The sequence below is a fragment of the Octopus sinensis genome, linkage group LG11 (genome assembly GCF_006345805.1).
Source record: "Octopus sinensis linkage group LG11, ASM634580v1, whole genome shotgun sequence".
NCBI lineage: Eukaryota > Metazoa > Mollusca > Cephalopoda > Octopoda > Octopodidae > Octopus > Octopus sinensis.
In genome coordinates this window covers 4,444,456-4,451,955 of record NC_043007.1, presented here as the reverse complement: position 1 = coordinate 4,451,955, position 7,500 = coordinate 4,444,456, and the positions used below count along the sequence as shown (strand labels likewise).

Sequence of the window (7,500 nt, the reverse complement as noted above, 5' to 3'; positions counted from 1 at the left end):
TGCACAGTACACAATATCGTGAGGTTGTTGATTGAAGATATTATGCCTACCATTTGTCAAGTCTCAACAAGGACCTCAGACAGACAGTACTTTATGCAATATGTGTGCAGTTCCAAGTAATGCCGACTTTTGCAATACATCTAGATTGTAGGGTATTTCTAAGGTTTTCAGATGTCTTTTCAGATTGGGTGGTATTGAACCCAATGCCCAGATGATAATAGAGACAACCATTATTATTATTATTATTTTTGTGTGTATGTAGTATCCCCCTAGTATGTACCTCAGATCTGATAAATACTCTGTGACTAATTTTTTTAATAGCACAATTATAAAAATCAATCCAATCTTAGGAAAGTGATTTACCATATCTAAAATGGAATCTCATTCAACTCATTTGATTTGTTTGATGCCATTCAATGTTGTTGACATATCCAATATCACTTGTATGTATAGCAATAATTTGGCTATCTCCATGGGAAGTTTAGCAAAGTCTGTTGAAGGCAAACATCCTGAAATACAGGTGTCTAGAAAGAACAGAGAAGCAGTGAATTCATCATTTTCTTCATCTGTTTGTGTTGTGTAGCCTTTTCCAGTTGTTTAATACCATTGTATACTTTGCATAGAGACTAATGCTATAACACTAAATATTGTAACTTAGCCTATTATATATTTACTGAGTTCTCTTGTGAGAAATATTAACTCTATCTGTAAACACATGGAAATGTACCATCTACCACTGGTACACACACACACTCTCTCTCTCTTTCTGTATATATATATGTACATAAAATTAAATATAGGATAAAATCTATATAAGAATTTATCAAGTAGTCAGCATGAAAACCATATAAGGGAAAAATTTATAATTATTCCCTTTAAATACATTTATTATATTCAGGACATTACTACATGCTATGAGGGACTCTTAAAGTCAAAACTACCATAATAAATATACAGTGTAATGACAGCAAGTGTACCAACCCTTGCTGTCGGCACACTGTATTTTTATTGTGGAAGTTTTGACTTTAAATGTCCCTCATAGCATGAGGCATTTACATGTAGTAATGCCCTTAATATAATAAATATATGTGTATATATATATATATATATATATATATTATATTACAATATTAAAAATAAATTTAACCCAAACCACATCAACCATAGACAATATAACAACCCTCAGTACAACCATAATCTAGTCCGCTGCACAGTCACTCCACTACAAATATACTACCACAGACACACTTTACACTTTACACCCATTTTCTCATCAGCAAACCAAACACAATACAGACTTTCCACAACAATCCACCTACTACAACCATTTTTTAGACTTAAATCAGAGAAACAGAGATGTGAAATGAAACAAAATGTACAAGAACAACCAAAAATAATCAACTTATCAAAGAAAATCCTAAGTATTACACAAACTAAAATCCTAGCAAGAGGTTTAAAGTTTACTCCAACCCTTCGCAGATCGAACCTGAATGAAATTAAGGATAACTCTATGGATTTCTGCCGAAAATTACACCTTACAACAACACCAGCGAAGATGACTCAATAGTAAAAAACAAAAGGGAATACTGTCCTACAAAAGGCAGAAATAAAGCATTTGATGCATTTTGTGAATACATTACCAGTTTTCCTTTTTAATACCCTACAATAACAATGAATTAAATCCAACCTTAACGTAAATGAATGGAAAGACCTAATCGAGTTAAAAAAATGATATAAACCTCACCATTACAGAAGCCAACAAAGGAAGTGCGGATGGACACAGAGTACTACAAAAATTTAATACTCTTCATGTTGGAAAATAATATTTATTACTCTTTTACTCTTTTACTTGTTTCAGTCATTTGACTGCGGCCATGCTGGAGCACCGCCTTTAATCGGGCAACTCGACCCCGGGACTTATTCTTTTGTAAGCCCAGTACTTATTCTATCCATCTCTTTTGCCGAACCGCTAAGTAACGGGGACATAAACACACCAGCATCGGTTGTCAAGCAATGCTAGGGGACAAACACAGACACACAAACACACACACGCATATATATATACATATATACGACGGGCTTCTTTCAGTTTCCGTCTACCAAATCCACTCACAAGGCTTTGGTCGGCCCGAGGCTATAGTAGAAGACACTTGCCCAAGGTGTCACGCAGTGGGACTGAACCTGGAACCATGTGGTTGGTAGACAAGCTACTTACCACACAGCCACTCCTGCGCCTATTATGAGAAGATAGTACAATACAACCCACAGAAGACACTTAAAAACTTATCCTCCTTAATTCAAATACATGGAAAGAGCGTCACTAAAAATGAAGTTGACTATTTATCCAATTTTAAATACAGACCTAGTCTATTCTATGGATTACCTAAAATACATATTTGTAAAGCTTGCAAAGTTTCTCTAAGCCTATGCATTAATATTCCTCCCGAAGAAAATAAATGAAGGAACCCTGTTAGTATCATTTGATGTGGTGAATTTATACGCCAATATCCCACACGACTATGGTATAGAAGCAATCACCTTCTGGCTAGAATGCATCAACCACAGATTCATAATTGCAGCACTCAAATTCATCCTACTGAACAACTATTTCATGTTCGATACAGTTTACTACCAACAAAAATGTGGAATTGCAATGGGAACCCGAGCTTCTCCAATGATTGCGAATCTTGTAATGGTTTACCTAGAACTTAAAATATACCAATTATCACAACAAAAATATGGCACCTCATTTCATTGCTATTTAAAGGAGGACTGGAAGAGGTATTTGGACGATTGCTTTATACTTTCGAAAGACAGCATGGACAAACTCCTCAATTTCAAAATAATGCTTAACAATATTAATAGCAATATACAATTCACCATGGAGCACAGCAGTAACCAACTCCCTTTTCTTGACATCCTAATTAAAATAGTCAATAACCACATCAAAACAGACATCTTCTATAAACCCACAGATTCTAAACAACACCTAAACATACACAGGCATCATACAATCTACTTTCCACTCTGAGAGAGACCCCCATTGTTACTAACAGAAGTAGTAACCCTCTCAACTTTGCCCAACCCATTCTTATTCTAGCAGCTATGTCTTTGGAACAACCTCCACCATTGCTAACTGTCTACTACTTCTAAGGATCCCCTCGGACACTTCAAGGTGTCTATTTTCTGTGCATTCCTAGTTTTTAATGCACCTGCACACCTGCCACAGGTAAAGACTACATTTTATGTTAATCTTACAGCGATATTCCTGCACCTCCTATGTACCCATAGCTTGTCCTGGGTACACCTTATGGAGTTTCTACTGATATCTTTTCTACATACTGAGCAGGGCCATCTCCCTGAAGGGATCTGTGATATGTTTGTTTTCCTATTTATTAAGACACTTAGGCCCTTTGATTCCAGACTTTGCTTCTACACCTGACATTTCTTCTCTAGTTTTGGTACTGGTGTGTGTGTGTGTGTGTGTGTGTGTGTGTGGTGTGTGTGTGTGTGTGTGCACGCACGTGTATGTGAATGTGTGTCATTGTCATGTATTTAGTGTTCTTCGTTCCTAATTCTCCATGGAAACATGCCTGGTCATGAGGAAATACTACCCTACTTTGGAAAATGTGTGTGTAGGCAACAGGAAAGGCATCCAGCTACATCTGATACATGCAACCATGGAAAAATGGGTGTAAAAATGATGATGATGATGATATATCGCTATCATCATATCATATCATCATCATTTAACATCCATGTTCCATGCTGCCATGGGTTGAACATTTCGACAAGATCTGATGGGGCCCAAAAATAGGATTGTGCTCCTGTATCTGTTTTGGTATGACTTCCATGATTGGCTGCCATATTGAGTGCTTTTCCAAGTAATTTCTGAGTGTTTTTATGCATAATTTTGCAGAAAACATATATACTTCATTCATACAAACACACATCATGCCAACATGTGTGTGTGTATGTATGTGTATATATCTATACATATATAAATATATATATCTGCATACATATCATATATACATATATATTATATATATATATATATATATATTATATATATATATATAATATATATATATATATATGCATGTATATATATGTGTGTGTATATATATATATGTATACATATAGATACATACACATATGTATATACACATACACATATATATATACATACAATATGCATATACATATGTATATAATATATATAATATATATATATAATATATTATATATATACATACATATATGTATATACATATGTATATATACATATATATATATATCATACATATATGTATATACATATTGTATATATATATACTATATATATATATATATATTATATATTATATTCATACCTGTGTGTGTGAGTATGTATGTACACATTCTTTTCTTTTTTTCTTTTATTTGTCCCCATTATGACATTGCAGCCATGGTGGGAAACCACTTTAAAGGGTTCCTTTAGTTGATCATATTGACCCCCCACAAACCTACACCAGTCGTCAAATGTTGAGAGATGAACATAAATAGCAATACACAAAGACATGTATACATGTGCATCTATGTGTGAGTGCATGCATGCATGTATATATATATATATATATATATATATATACATGCATGTACTCACAGTAATTTACCCATTACTTTAATATGTGTGTGTTTGTGTGTATGTTTGTGTGTGTGTGTGTGTGAGAGAGAGAGAGTTTGTGTGTGTGTAAATATAAATGTATATATACATAGATACATAATATAAATAAATGTATGCGTATGTTGTGTGTATGTATATATATATATACACACACAACCACACACATTACATATATATATATATAAATACATATATATGCATACACACACACACATATATATATATACACACACACACACATGAGGAGGCATAGTTATGTGGTTAAGAATCAGCTAATAGCCACATGGTTCCAGAATCAACCCTGTGTGTGGAACCTTGGGAAAATGCCATGTATGTGGAATTCTGTAGATGGAAAAAGAACGAAATAAAGTATGTGTGTGAGTGTGTGCATACACATGTGCAGGCATGTGTGCACATGTATAAATGGGTGGGGCAAAAATCTGGATCCCTAAATAGTTTAGTGTGGAAAATTTATCTAATGTATTTCTTACCCTTGGACCGTTATAATATGGCAGATAAATGGATGCTGGGTGTGGGAGTGGAATGTGTGTTCTAATATTCAAAAGAGAGAAGTATCCCACCATTCTCAGATAGTTTTTAAGGACCCCACCATTCTCAGATAGTTTTTAAGGATCCCCACCATTCTCAGATAGTTTTTAAGGACCCCCCCATTCTCAGATAGTTTTTAAGGATCCCCACCATTCTCAGATAGTCTTTAAGGACCCCCGCCATTCTCAGATAGTTTTTAAGGGTAACATGTTACTAATGTAGCAAAGAATTATTACAAAGGTTTTCCACTTGCTTCGAATAATCTGGACCTGTCTGTGACTGACCATGTAGTAGAGAGAAAAAATAGAAACTGATGCCAAAGTATTAAAATAATTATGTAGGGCCGTGGAAAGGAACTGATATAAGTTATTAAGGAAATTTTTTTCCCTAAAAATAAGCACATCAATGGAATCAGTTTGGGGTTGTATTCTTTCTAGTGGTCAGTACCATCAGCCTATCTTCCCCTCATTGTTCTCATACTCTCACTACACCTCCCACCATCTACTTCATTTTCCTCTCACAGTCCTCTTCCCATAGCTTCTTCACTACCTCAGCACACCCTCCCACCACACACTCTCTCTCTCTCTCTCTCCTCTGACCTAACCCTGTAAGACCCATTCCTCTCTTTGCTTCCTTCAATGATTCTCTCTTGATTTCTCAGCCACTTTCCTTCGCGCTTTCCGTCCATATCCATCTTCTAACATAGAATAACCCAGGAACTCCATACACAAGACACCTGAGCGCTTTCCTAACACGTGCCTCCCTTTCTCACTAACCTCTCACAGACATTGAAACCTTCCATTTCCTCTCTCCTCTGCCATGCTGCTCCCTCTCTCAACATCCCCTACTCTATTACTCTCTCCACATCCATTGTCTCACAACTACAAATCTTATTCTCTCATCTTTCTTTAACTTCTCTCAACAATCCAATGTAAAATCACCACAACCTGCATCACTCCTTCGGTTATAGGGTCCACTTTAGGCCCTTAGAATTGCGAGTTCACTAGTGCTGGAACCATGAAAGAAGCACCTATTACACTCAATAAACTAGTTGATATTAGACAGGGCATCCGTTTGAAGAAAAAAAAGGAGACAACTGAGTCATTCATGTTCTCAGATCTTGTTGAACTGTACAACCCATGGCAGCATGGGAAACAAAGGTTAAATATAATGATGATGATGATGATGATGATGAAGAAAATGATGATGGTGGTGATATATACACACACAAGCAAGTAGGTACATATACACAAGGACACATACAAACAATTATTAATGTCTTTCTCACTAAAATGTCCCAAGATCTTATCGTGGTACTTGAATTAAATGCATGGTAAATAGGAAAATTGAGGCCCTCGGATAACTTCAGAAATATATTCATCTCCTGAAATACTGGTTTCAAATTTTGGCACAAGGCCTGCAATTTCAAGGGAAGGGTTAAGTCAATTAAATTGACTCCAGTGTTCAACAGGTATTTAATTCCATTGACCCTGGGGAATGAAAGGCAAAGCTGACCTTGGCGGAATTTGAACTCAGAATGTAAAGACAAATGAAATGTCATGAAGCATCTTGTGCAGCATGATGGTGGTTCTGCTAGTTCACTCCCCATCTCCAGGAATATTAAAAATAATATCCACAGCTACGGATTTACCCTACATGGAAATATATAGATTATTTTCTCGTACGACTGGTCACCTTACATCCTCTGATGAAGAAAACCCTACAACACAACCGCATAACACATATACAAAACACCCACGTATTTATGTATAGATAGCTGTCAACACACATATTATGTATGTATGTGTGTGTTGTGTGTTGTGTATACATAAATACATACAGTTGTGTGTGTGTGTGTGTGTGAATGTACTGATGTAACTGAAGACATATGCACACACACACACCTACCTACATCCATGTATATATTTACATTAAAAATGTGTGGAGCTTAATGCAGTCCATGTCAGGATAGACGACAGATGTTAAATGATGATGAAGATAATTCTAAATGCACACACACACGCACACACACACACACACACACACACACACACACACACACACACATACACACATTTTGACTTTGAATTAGAGTGATCCTCCCACAATAATTTAATCCTGTAACAGGTATGTCCATCTATTTATCTATGCATATGTGAATGTAAATATATATGTATGTATATAATCTATATATATATGGGAGTGTGTATAAATATGTTTGCCTGTGTACATATATGTACACACACACACACATATGTATATACATGTATATATATATACAC

The 7,500-nt window shown here is 35.5% G+C and overlaps 1 long non-coding RNA gene across 1 annotated transcript in view; it reads left to right on the top strand.

Moving 5' to 3' along the window:
• The first annotated feature begins 7,240 nt into the window (after positions 1-7,240).
• Positions 7,241-7,500, top strand: part of LOC118765298 — an 11,144-nt gene continuing 10,884 nt past the window's right edge. The window contains exon 1 of the long non-coding RNA XR_005001136.1: positions 7,241-7,345. This is a non-coding gene — a long non-coding RNA (uncharacterized LOC118765298). The remainder of the gene's footprint in view (positions 7,346-7,500) is intronic.